This window comes from Peromyscus eremicus, chromosome 1 (assembly GCF_949786415.1).
Source record: "Peromyscus eremicus chromosome 1, PerEre_H2_v1, whole genome shotgun sequence".
Lineage (NCBI taxonomy): Eukaryota > Metazoa > Chordata > Mammalia > Rodentia > Cricetidae > Peromyscus > Peromyscus eremicus.
Window position 1 is genome coordinate 160436073 of NC_081416.1, and position 12133 is coordinate 160448205.

The window sequence follows — 12133 nt, forward strand, 5'->3', positions numbered from 1 at the left end:
ATGTAGTGGCATTACTCATGTGCAACCAGATGTTTGGATTTTTTGTGGATTTCAGTGTGCAAACCCAGTCCTTCACTCCTGAAATGCAAGCCATTTAAGAACCCCAAATTTTCTCGAGCTCCAATTTCATCAACGTGTTATAAGTGATATGAAAATTACTTGAAGAAAGTGAAATAGTGTGGCTTGAGTGTGACTTTGTTATAGAGAACATGGGTACATGATCATGGACTTGTGTCATCACTGAAGAATCACAGAGAAAAAGAGGATAAGAGAAGATACAGCAAGAGAGTGAGTAAGTTTGAGAGAGAGAGAGAGAGAGAGAGAGAGAGAAACAGACATTGTGAGATGAAGGGACACGCAAAGAGAAATCCTGAGAACAAATACCCTCTGTATATGAACAGTAAAGTACGACACTTTCCCCTGAATGTCTGGATACTCATGGAAACTCCAGTCAGTCTTCTTTGTGACATTTCACATCATGCATGTCCAATAACTCATTCTGATTTTTATGATATAAAGGTGTCTTCTAAAAGAATAATGCTAAAATGGCTGCTTTCTTACTGTTCTTGATATAGATGATACTCCCCAAATTAGAAGCAGTACTTTGGATAGCTTTATGATGCCATTAGTAGTCCTTGCTTCTTAGGTTTTAAGCTCTTTCACAGGACTCTCCCAGAGATCAGATGTATCATCAATGGTGTGTTTTGCTAACAAGACTAATCCGTAAAAGTAGTTAACACCTTCTATGTGTTTTAGGGTAAGGGAAGCTCACCATTTTTCCTTGAGTACATTAACCAGTCCTTGGGAGATTCCTAAGTGGAGAGGAATTTAGAACCCAGAAACTGAATTCTGGAGTCTCAGAGTAGAGATTGAATGGAAGATGCAGCTACTTAACTGGTATAGAAAAGCTCAATGCTTTCCCTCAACATAAAGAGAACAGGAAGGGATTAAACAGTAAAAGGGCACAGAAAAAGAAAACACCACCAACAAAAATGAAACAACAATGAAATACAAGAATAACAAAGAATAAAAAGTTTCATACATCAAAAGAACCATGACAGTAAAACTCTAAATGTAAAATGAAATCTACAACCCAATCTGAAAACCCGAGGGAATTATTTTTTTCTTTATTAAGAAAATTTTTTTATTCAGTTTATATACCAACCACAGATCCCCCTCTCATCCCTCCTCCAGCTCCCCTCTAACCCATCCCTCATTCTTTCCTCCAAAATGGTAAGGCCTTCCATGGAGAGTCAGCAGAGCCTGGTACATTCAGTAGAAGTAGGTCCAGGCCCCTTCCCCTTCATCAAGGCTGTGCAAGGTGTCCCACCATAGGTAATGGGATCCAAAAAGCCAGCTCATGCACCAGGGATGGATCCAGTTCCTACTGCCGGGAGCCCCTTTAACAGACCAAGCTACATAACTGTCTTGCTTATGCAGAGGACCTAGTCCAGTCCCATGTAGTCTCTACTCCTGTCAGTTTAAAGTTCATGAGTTCCTACTAGCTTGGTTCAGTTGTCTCTAGGTTTCTGAATCACGATCTTGATGTCCCTTGTCCACAGAATCCCTCCCCAGCCTGCCCCCCATTCCCATCTCCTCCAGGGCAAAGACTTCCCCAAAGACTGAGATCAACCTGGTAGACTCAGTCCAGGTAGGTCCAGTCCCCTCCTCCCAGGCCAAGCCAAGTGACCCTGCATAGGCCCCAGGTTTCAAATAGCCGAATCATGCAATGAGCACAGGACCCGGTCTGTGCATCTGCCTGGATGCCTCCCAAACAGATCAGGCCAATCAACTGTCTCACCCACTCAGAGGGCCTGATCCAGTTGGTGACCCCTCATCCATTGGTTCATATTTCATGTGTTTCTATATGTTTGGCTATTTGTCTCTGTGCTTTATCCAACCTTGGTCTTAATTCTCGCTCATATAAACCCTCCTCATTCTCGCTAATTGGACTCCCAGAGATCCACCTGGGGCCTAGTCATGGATCTCTGCATCCAGATCCCTCAGTAGTTGGATGAGGTTTCTAGCACGACAATTAGGGTGTTTGGCCATCCCATCACCAGAGTAGGTCAGTTTGGGCTGTCTCTCGACCATTGCCAGCAGTCTGTTGTGGGGTATCTTTGTGGATTTCTGTGGGCCTCTCTAGCAATTTGCTTCTTCCTATTCTCATGTGGTCTTCATTTACCATGGTCTCCTATTCCTTGTTCTCCCTCTCTGTTGTTGATCCAGCTGGGATCTCCTGCTCCCCCAAGCTCTCTTTCCCTCGACCCTCGCCCTTCACTACCCCCACTCATGTCCAGGCTATTCATGTGGATCTCATTCCATTTCTCTGTCATTGGGCGATCCCTGTGTCTTTCTTGGGGTCCTGTTTTCCAGGTAGCCTCCCTGGAGATGTGAGTAGCAGTCCAGTCATCCTTGTTCCACATCTAGTATCCTGCTATGAGTGAGTACATACCATGTTTGTCTTTCTGAGTCTGAGTTACCTCACTCAGGATGATTTTTTCTAGATCCATCCATTTGTCTGCAAACCTCATGATGTCATTGTTTTTCCCTGCTGAGTAGTATTCCATTATGTATATGTACCACATTTTGTTTATCCATTCTTCAGTTGAAGGGCATCTAGGTTGTTTCCGTGTTCTGGCTATTACAAACAATGCTGATATGAACATAGCTGAACAAGTGCTCTTGTGGTGTGGTTGAGCATTCCTTGGGTATATGCCCAAGAGTGGTATAGCTGGATCTGGGGGGAGATGTATTCCCAATTTTCTAAGAAAGCGCCATATTGATTTCCAAAGTGGTTGTACAAGCTTGCATTCCCACCAGCAGTGGAGGAGAGTTCCCCTAGCTCCACATACTCTCCAGCATAAGGTGTCTTCAGTGTTTTTGATCTTAGCCATTCTGACAGGCTTAAGATGGTATCTCAGAGTTGTTTTGATTTGCATTTCCCTGATGATTAGGGATGTTGAACAATTCCTTAAATGTCTTCCAGCCATTTGAGTTTCCCTGTTGAGAATTCTCTGTTTAGTTCTATAGCCCATTTCTTAATTGGACTGTTGGGCATTTTGATGTCTAATTTCTTGAGTTCCTTATATATTCTGGATATCAGTCCTCTGTCAGATGTGGGGTTGGTGGAGATCTTTTCCCATTCTGTAGGCTGTCTCTTTGCTTTGTTGACCGTATCCTTTGCTCTACAAAAGCTTCTCAGTTTCAAGAGGTGCCATTGATTGATTGTTTCTCTCAGTGTCTGTGCTACTGGTGTTCTATTTAGGAAGCGGTCTCCTATGCCAATGCATTCAAGACTACTTCCTACTTTCTCTTCTAGCAGGTTCAGAGTAGCTGGATTTATGTTGAGGTCCTTGATCCACTTGGACTTAAGTTTTGTGCATGGTGATAGATATGGATCTATTTGCAGCCTTCTCCATGTTGATATCCAGTTATGCCAGCACCATTTGTTGAAGATGCTTTCTTTTTTCCATTGTGCACTTTTGGCTTCTTTGTCAAAAATTATTTGTTCATAGGTGTGCGGATTAATGTCAGGGTCTTCAATTCGATTCCATTGGTCCACATGTCGGTTTTTATGCCAGTACCAAGCTGTTTTTATTACTGTAGCTCTATAGTAGAGCTTGAAGTCAGGGATCGTGATGCCTCCAGAGATTGTGTTATTGTACAGGATTTTTTGGCTATCCTGGGTTTTTTGTTTTTCCATATGAAGTTAAGTATTATTCTTTCCAGGTCTGTGAAGAATTGTGTTGGTATTTTGATGGGGATTGCATTGAATCTGTAGATTGCTTTTGGTAAGATTGCCATTTTTACTATGTTAGTTCTGCCTATCCATGAGCATGGGAGATCTTTCCATTTTCTGACATCTTCTTCAATTTCTTTTTTCAGGGACTTAAAGTTCTTGTCATATAGGTCCTTCACTTGCTTGGTTAGTGTTACCCCAAGGTATTTTATGCCATTTGTGGCTATAGTAAAGGGTGATGTATCTCTGATTTCCTCCTCCGCTTCTTTGTCCATTGTATATAGGAGGGCTACTGATTTTTTTGAGTTGATCTTGTATCCTGCTATGTTGCTGAAGGTGTTTATAAGCTGTATCAGTTCCTTGGTGAAATCTTTGGGGTTGCTCAAGTATACTATCATGTCATCTGCAAATAGGGAAAGCTTGACTTCTTCCTTTCCAATTTGTATCCCCTTAATCTCCTTATGTTGTCTTATTGCTCTGGCTAGAACTTCAAGTACTATATTGAATAAGTATGGGAGAGCGGACAGCCTTGCCTCATTCCTGATTTTAGTGGAATTGCTTTGAGTTTCTCTCCATTTAAAATCATGTTGGTTGTTGGCTTGCTGTAAATTGCCTTTATTATGTTTAGGTATGTTCCCTGTATTCCTGATCACTCCAAGACCTTTATCATGAAGGGGTGTTGGATTTTGTCAAATGCCTTTTCAACATCTAGTGAGATGATCATGTGGTTTTTTTCTTTGAGTTTGTTTATATGGTGTATTACATTGACAGATTTTCGTATGTTGAACCATCCTTGCATCCCTGGAATGAATCCTATTTGATCATGGTGGATAATTGTTTTAATGTGTTCTTGGAGTCTGTTTGCCAGTATTTGATTGAGTATTTTTGCATCAATGTTCATGAGGGAGGTCGGTCTGTAGTTCTCTTTCTTTGTTGTATCCTTGTTGGGTTTAGGAATCAGGGTAATAGTAGCCTCATAGAAGGAGTTTGGTAATGTTCCTTCTGTTTCTATTGTGTGGAACAATTTAGAGAGTATTGGTATTAACTCTTTTTTGAAGATCTGGTAGAATTCTGCACTGAAACCATCTGGTCCTGGGCTTTTTTTGGTTGGGAGACTTTTAATGACTGTTTCTATTTCGTTAGGAGTTATTGGACTATTTAAATAGTTTATCTGGTCTTGATTTAATTTAGGTATGTGGTACCTATCCAGAAAATTATCCATTTCTTTTAAGTTTTCCAGTTTTGTGGAATAGAGGTTTTTGAAGTATGACCTGATGATTCTCTGGATTTCCTCAATGTCTATTGTTATGTCCCCCTTTTCATTTCTGATTTTGTTGATTTGGATGCTCTCTCTCTCTGTCTTTTGGTTAGTTTGGATAAGGGCTTGTCTATCTTGTTGATTTTCTCAAAGAACCAACTCTTTGTTTCATTAATTTTTTGTATTGTTCTCTTTGTTTCTATTTTATTGATTTCAGCTCTCACTTTAATAATTTCCTGGCATCTATTTTTCCTGGGAGACTTTGCTTCTTCTTGTTCTAGAACTTTCAGGTGTGCTGTTAAGTCACTAGTGTGAGATTTCTCCAGCTTATTTATGTGGGCATTTAGTGCTATGAATTTCCCTCTTAGTACTGCTTTCATAGTGTCCCATAGGTTTGGATATGTGGTGTCTTCATTTTGTTGATCTGTAGGAAGTCTTTAATTTCTTTCTTTATTTTTTCCTTAACCCATTGGTGATTCAGTTGGGTATTATTCAGTTTCCATGAGATTGTAGGTTTTCTGTAGTTTTTGTTGTTGTTGAAATCCAACTTTAGACCATGGTGGTCTGATAGAACACAGGAGGTTATTCCAATTGTTTTGTATCTGTTTAGATTTGTTTTGTGGCCAAGTATGTGGTCGATTTTAGAGAAGGTTCCATGGGGTGCTGAGAAGAAGGTATATTCTTTTTTGTTAGGATGGAATGTTCTACAGATGTCGATTAAGTCCATTTGAGTCATGACATCAGTTAAGTCCTTTGTTTCTCTGTTAAGTTTCAATTTGGGAGATCTGTCCAGTGGTGAAGGTGGGGTGTTGAGGTCTCCCATTATTAATGTGTGGGGTTTTATATGTGATTTAAGCTTTAGTAATGTTTCTTTTACATATATGGGTGCCCTTGTGTTTGGGGCATAAATGTTCAGAATTGAGACTTCATCTTGGTGGATCTTTCCTGTGATGAGTATGTAATGCCCTTCTTGATCTCTTTTGATTGATTTTAGTTTGAAGTCTATTTTGCTGGATATCAGGATGGCTACACCCGCTTGTTTCTTAAGACCATTTGATTGGAAAGTATTTTCCCAGCCTTTTAATTTTAGGTAGTGTCTATCTTTGAATTTGAGATGTGTTTCTTGTATGCAGCAGAAAGATGGGTCCTGCTTTCGTATCTATTCTGTAAGCCTATGTCTTTTTATAGGTGAATTAAGTCCATTGATACTGAGGGATATTAATGTCCAGTGATTGTTCATTCCTGTTATTTTTTGGTGGTGATGTGTGTGTACTTCTCTTCGTTGGGGTTTACTGCTGTGGCTTTATCTATTGCCTGTGTTTTTGAGGGTGTATCTGACTTCCTTAGGTTGGAATTTTCCTTCTAGTGCTTTCTATAGGGCTGGGTTTGTGGATAAATATTGTTTAAAACTGGCTTTGTCACGGAATGTCTTGTTCACTCCATCTATGATGATTGAAAGTTTTGCTGGGTATATTAGTCTAGGCTGACATCCATGGTCTCTTAGTGTCTGCATTACATCTGTCCAGGTCCTTTCAAAGTCTCCATTGAGAAATCGGGTGTTATTCTGATAGGTTTGTCTTTATATGTCACTTGACCTTTTTCCTTTGCTGCTCTTAATATTCTTTCTTTATTCAGTACGTTTAATTGTTTAATTATTATGTTGCGAGGGGACTTTTTTGGGGGGTCTAGTCTGTTTGGTGTTCATTCACTGGGACCTCTTGTCTATCACAGTGCTTTGTTCTCTGGCTGGGCAGTAGTACATTTAGCAAACAACCCCTCTGTCCTCAAAGAACTTGCATCCTGCATTCTAGAGTGAAAAATCTATAATGAGCAATTCAAATTAAGATTTTCAGAAAATGATAACATTACAAATATAAGATGATAATGGCCAAAGCAGAGCATATATAGAAGTTGGGAAAGCAAGGGAGCATGGGAGACTGGCTGGATATAAATGAGAAAGCATTCATGAATTTGACACAGGGCATGTGACTCTGAGATAAAAGTTGGGTGATATGAATTCAGTTACAGAAAGTAAATACACCAGTTGTATTTATTTCTGTATAACATTGCAATAGTGATGACTACTTGTGAATTAGTGCTATGGGGTAAAAACAATGGTGTGGTAGTATTGTAATGCTCTGTGAATGTTAGAACCTTATTATTTTGATGATGGTAACATGGCATTGTAAAAGTGTTTGGTGGTGGTCGTTCTAGTAGTAGTTAGCTACTTCAAATTTTATCTCTTAAAAAGTGACATGTATTACTTGAAGAAATAATTTTGAGCAGGGATCTCTTTAGGACCATTTCAGAACTGTGATCCTCTTTAGAGATTCTTCTGGCCTGTGGAGCCTCAAACACACACACACACACAAACACACACACACACACACACACACACACACACATACACACTGTCTAATAGAACACCCTCCCTGCACTGAACTGACTTGTAGCAGGCTTTATATGTGAGCCTTGCACTGCCTGACTTCATTAGACTGGGTGTATGTCATAGAATTGCTCTTCTCAATCGCCTGGCTTGATTGTTTATTTATTTATTTATTTATTTTATTTATTTATTTATTTATTTATTTATTTATTTATTTATTTATTGTGCCCCAACCATTTACTGACCTCTTAGTAGAAGGACCAGTCAGTATAATTCCTCTTATAAGCAGTTCAGTCTTCTTCTTCTTTCTGCCACATCTTTTGTGTTGGACACAAAAATCTAGGAGTAATAAGAGTGTTACATGTTTGAGATGAACTCATAATTCAGTAAAATGGAAAGATCTAGGGAAATTATAGTTGCTTTAAGTGGAACTGTAAGGACACATAAGGCATGGTGGGGCTAACCTGAATGTGTTTACCTTGTATACTGTATGTAGTAATAAATAAGGAGACTATGATTATATATACATATATGGTATTATATAAGGAAGTTTTAACATCATTACATAAAGTAAGAAAAGAGGGTCAGTTAATTTTCCTTCTTAAATAAGTTGCTGATCTTCAGTTTTGAAGTCTAAACTGGGTTACTCACATTAAGAAAAGAGTAAGATTTTTTTTAAAGTTTTTTTTTTCCATTTGTAGTTTTTTTAATAATTTAATTTAATTTTACATATCAGCCATGGATTCCCTTGTTCTCCCCCCTCCTGCACGCCCCCCCCCGCCTTCTGCCCAGCCCACCCCCCCATTCCCATCTCCTCCAGGGCAAAGACTCCCCTGGGGGAAAAAAAAAGAAAAAGAAAGAGTATCTAAGATTTACCTCCAAACAAGTTCCCATTGCAGAAGGTGCCTTCTACCCTCATCACTATGCTCCCTTGTTTATAAAGCACATATTTATATCCAAGAAGATATCTTTTATTTTTTAATATATTTTTTTTTTAATTTTTATTTTGCAATACAATTCAGTTCTACATATCAGCCACAGATTCCCTTGTTCTCCCCCCTCCCGCCCCCCTCACCTTCCCCCCAGCCCGCCCCCCATTCCAATCTCCTCCAGGGCAAAGCCTTCCCCACAGACTGAGATCAACCTGGTGGACTCAGTCCAGGTAGGTCCAGTCCCCTCCTCCCATGCTGAGCCAAGGGACCCTGCATAGGCCCCAGGTTTCAAACAGCCAACTCATGCAATGAGCACAGGACCAGGTCCCACTGCCTGGATGCCTCCCAAACAGATCAGGCCAATCAACTGTCTCACCCACTCAGAGGGCCTGATCCAGTTGGTGACCCCTCAGCCATTGGTTCATATTTCATGTGTTTCCGTTTGTTTGGCTATTTGTCTCTGTGCTTTATCCGACCTTGGTCTCAACAATTCTCGCTCATATAAACCCTCCTCATTCTCGCTAATTGGACTCCCAGAGATCCACCTGGGGCCTAGTCATGGATCTCTGCCTCCAGATCCATCAGTAGTTGGATGAGGTTTCTAGCACGACAATTAGGGTGTTTGGCCATCCCATCACCAGAGTAGGTCAGTTCGGATTGTCTCTCGACCATTGCCAGCAGTCTGTTGTGGGGGTATCTTTGTGGATTTCTGTGGGCCTCTCTAGCACTTTGTTTCTTCCTATTCTCATGTGGTCTTCATTTACCATGGTCTCCTATTCCTTGTTCTCCCTCTCTGTTTTTGATCCAGCTGGGATCTCCCACTCACCCAAGCTCTCTTTCCCTCGACCCTCGCCCTTCACTACCCCCACTCCTGTCCAGGCTGTTCATGTAGATCTCATTCCATTTCTCTGTCGTTGGGCGATCCCTGTGTCTTTCTTGGGGTCCTGTTTTCCAGGTAGCCTGCCTGGTGGTGTGAGTAGCAGTCCAGTCATCCTTGTTCCACATCTAGTATCCTGTTATGAGTGAGTACATACCATGTTTGTCTTTCTGAGTCTGGGATACCTCACTCAGGATGATTTTTTCTAGATCCATCCATTTGTCTGCAAATCTCATGATGTCATTGTTTTTCTCTGCTGAGTAGTATTCCATTGTGTATATGTACCACATTTTGTTTATCCATTCTTCAGTTGAAGGGCATCTAGGTTGTTTCCATGTTCTGGCTATTACAAACAACGCTGATATGAACATAGCTGAACAAGTGCTCTTGTGGTGTGGTTGAGCATTCCTTGGGTATATGCCCAAGAGTGGTATAGCTGGATCTTGGGGGAGATGGATTCCCAATTTTCTAAGAAATCACCATATTGATTTCCAAAGTGGTTGTACAAGCTTGCATTCCCACCAGCAGTGGAGGAGAGTTCCCCTAGCTCCACATCCTCTCCAGCATAAGGTGTCTTCAGTGTTTTTGATCTTAGCCATTCTGACAGGCGTAAGGTGGTATCTCAGAGTTGTTTTGATTTGCATTTCCCTGATGATTAGGGATGTTGAGCAATTCCTTAAATGTCTTTCAGCCATTTGAGTTTCCTCTGTTGAGAATTCTCTGTTTAGTTCTATAGCCCATTTCTTAATTGGACTGTTGGGCATTTTGATGTCTAATTTCTTGAGTTCCTTATATATTCTGGATATCAGTCCTCTGTCAGATGTGGGATTGGTGAAGATCTTTTCCCATTCTGTAGGCTGTCGCTTTGCTTTGTTGACCGTATCCTTTGCCCTACAAAAGCTTCTCAGTTTCAAGAGGTCCCATTGATTGATTGTTTCTCTCAGTGTCTGTGCTACTGGTGTTCTATTTAGAAAGTGGTCTCCTATGCCAATGTGTTCAAGACTACTTCCTACTTTCTCTTCTAGCAGGTTCAGAGTAGCTGGATTTATGTTGAGGTCCTTGATCCACTTGGACTTAAGTTTTGTGCCCGGTGATAGATATGGATCTATTTGCAGCCTTCTACATGTTGATATCCAGTTTTGCCAGCACCATTTGTTGAAGATGCTTTCTTTTTTCCATTGTGCACTTTTGGCTTCTTTGTCAAAAATTATTTGTTCATAGGTGTGCGGATTAATATCAGGGTCTTCAATTCGATTCCATTGGTCCACATGTCGGTTTTTATGCCAGTACCAAGCTGTTTTTATTACTGTAGCTCTATAGTACAGCTTGAAGTCAGGGATCATGATGCCTCCAGAGGTTGTTTTATTGTACAGGATTCTTTTGGCTATCCTGGGTTTTTTGTTTTTCCATATGAAGTTGAGTATTATTCTTTACGATGTCATGACTCAAATGGACTTAATCGACATCTTAATATATTTTTTTATTTTATAATTTAATTTACTTTTACATATCAGCCACGGATTCTCCTTTCCTCCCCCCCCTCTTCCCAGCCCACCCCCCCATTCCCATCTCCTCCAGGGCAAAGACTCCCCTGGGGACTGAGTTCAACCTGGTAGATTCAGTCCAGGCAGGTCCAGTCCCCTCCTCCCAGGCTAAGCGAAGTGTCCCTGTGTAAGCCCCAGGTTCCAAACAGCCAACTCATGCACTAAGAACAGGTCCTGGTCCCACTGCCTGGGTGCCTCCCGAACAGTTCAAGCTAGTCAACTCAAGGTGACAGCCTTCCAAGAAAATATCTTAAAGGGATGCAAGCTTAGCAATTGCCTAATGTTTATGTTTCAAAGCTGTCAATCAAACTCTAGAATATCTTCATTTTTTAGAAAAACTGAGGTTAAAAACTTCAAATTCCAGTGAAATCTCAATAGACCAACATCTACTCAATTTTTGACAAAGTCAATCAATAGCTGTCTTTCTTATTTGCTTATTTGCATCTTTGTAATAGTATATGGCTCCCAAAGGCAATGAGGATATTGAGTGTGTCACTGTGAAGTGTTAGTAGAAATGGGATTTAGTTAATGGAATATCATGTAAACAAAGAGAGAAAAGGGGGATTTTAAATGCATATTAGTCCATATTTGTGTTTCAAATTTCCATTGTTTTTCAGTAAAAACAAAAAGCTTTCTTGGATGAATGAATTTTAATATTGTCTCAGTTCTTACCATCACCTTTTATGAACACACAGTGTGCTTGTTTCAAAGTAAAATTATTCTAAAATGTGAAAGAAATAAAAGCATTGACCCAAACTATCTGAAACTAAATATTACACTTCTAAATTTGGAAAGCACCTTTAATATGTCTTCTACCTGGAACTGAGCATTGCCTGTCTCCAGGAACATGCATCCTCTTAGTCTTGCTGATGCTCCTGTACCACACTCTTCTATTTCAATCAGTTAATTCAGAGCAGCAATTCCTTCTTGAAGGGGAAACAATGGTGGATAATATCAGGAGCACACCTGAAGAACAGTACTTACTTTATAAAGTCAAGAGTTGTGGTTATATAAACTTTTCCTGGGACAAGGAATAGATATTTACTGACGATGGCAAGAGCTGTCTTCCAATGATGGGACCCAAGGAATGATTCCACCCAAGGCTTACAAGGTCTAACAATGAGTTTATTGGGTTTCCTTCCACTGCATCATTGAGGGGGTACTCACCAAAGTTTGTGACTCCAAACAGCTGCACCACTGCAAAGTCTTGCCCCAGCATGGATGTCAACTTCCTGATAGATTTATGGACAGTACTCCCCCTCCAGTCATCTTCCACAGTACATATAAACTGACAGATCCCAAATCATTATGACCTCGTGCAGCTGAGGAAGAATTACGTACAAGTGGCAGGAAACATGGTAGGGAGAGGCTAAAATCTCAGTGGAGGGCTTAAT